This window comes from Desmodus rotundus, chromosome 6, assembly GCF_022682495.2.
Source record: "Desmodus rotundus isolate HL8 chromosome 6, HLdesRot8A.1, whole genome shotgun sequence".
NCBI classification, from domain to species: domain Eukaryota; kingdom Metazoa; phylum Chordata; class Mammalia; order Chiroptera; family Phyllostomidae; genus Desmodus; species Desmodus rotundus.
Genome location: NC_071392.1, coordinates 86,910,919 through 86,912,339, shown reverse-complemented (window position 1 = coordinate 86,912,339; position 1,421 = coordinate 86,910,919). Strand labels below are relative to the sequence as shown.

General features: G+C 36.8%; 1 pseudogene; it reads left to right on the top strand.

Annotated features, from left to right (window-relative positions):
* The first annotated feature begins 928 nt into the window (after positions 1-928).
* LOC112308392 (U6 spliceosomal RNA) lies at positions 929-1,023 on the top strand (annotated as a pseudogene).
* The last annotated feature ends 398 nt before the right edge of the window (positions 1,024-1,421 follow it).

Sequence of the window (1,421 nt, the reverse complement as noted above, 5' to 3'; positions counted from 1 at the left end):
CATTTCCAATACCATTTTGCGATAAAAGGAACCAAGATTCCACTTCTTAGAAAAATGTCTGATTCTAGAAAATATACAAGATGCTCCTGTAGCACCTTGTAGTGGCAGAAAAGAAATGCCCAAGGACATACACACACACACACACACACACACACACACACACAAGAAGTATCTCAAAGGGACATATAACCAGCTAAAAGAACTCCCAATGGCCAACACATTTTATATTTTGGATCATAACCAAAATATAAATATCAGGAGTCTGTACTGATATAAAAATAACTGAATAAATAAATGGGAAAGAAATGACAAATTTCTCATTCAGAAGAATTCCAAATAAATCATGTAGATACTTTACTGTGTCTCCCCACTCCTTCATTCTGTGCTACTCATAGTAACTTCCTTTGAAAAATAGCAGCATGAAGAAAGTGGGAAATAGAAACTTTACTCTGGAGAAAACTGTCACACACTCAGGTGATCAAGATTAAAAGCAGCAGTAATAAGTTGTTAGTCATATGTACCCTTGAAATGATGTGGTTAGAATGGCACTTCATTTCTGTGCTATTTCAATAACATAGGATCCCAATATAATCATGACAAAAATATTAGACAAATCTAAACTGAGTGACATTGTACAAAACACCTGACCATAACTCCTCAAAACAGTGAAGATCATCAAAAACACGGGAAATCCACCCTGGCCTGTGTGGCTCAGTGGATTGAGCACCGGCCTTCAAACCAAAGAGTCTCCAGTTCGATTCCCAGTCAGGGCATGTGCCTGGGTTGTGGGCCAGGTCCCTAGTAGGGGGTGCATGAGAGGCAACCACACACTGATGTTTCTCTCCCTCTCTTCCTCCCTCCCTTTCTCCTCTGTCTAAAAATAAATAAATAAAATCTTAAAAAAAAAAAAAACAAACATGGAAAACCCATGCTTGTTTAAGTGGCACATGTTCTGAAACTGGAATGACACCATGTAGATTAGCATGGCCCCTGTGCAAGGATGACACACAAGAAGTTTTTTTTAAACATGCAAATCTGAGAAACTGTCAGAGCAAAGAGAATCATAAGCAGACATGAACACTAAATGTAAAATGATATCTAGGATGAAATTCTAGAACAAATAAAGGACAAGAGGTGAAAACTAAGGAAGACTGAATAAAGTAAGGGCTTAGTCATTTATAAGCGATGGTTCCTTAACTGTCACACAAGTACCACACTATTGTAAGATGTTAACATAGGCAAAACTGCGTGGGGGATGTGTGGGAGCTCTGTGCTACCTGGACAATTTTTTCTGTAAATCTAAAACTATACTAAAGAAAAAAGTTCATTTTATTAAAAAGGCAATTGTGAAAACTGTATTTCCTTTGTTATTTAAATAGGATATATTTATTGGCTAAACATAATTTAATTGTGTTGAAGGA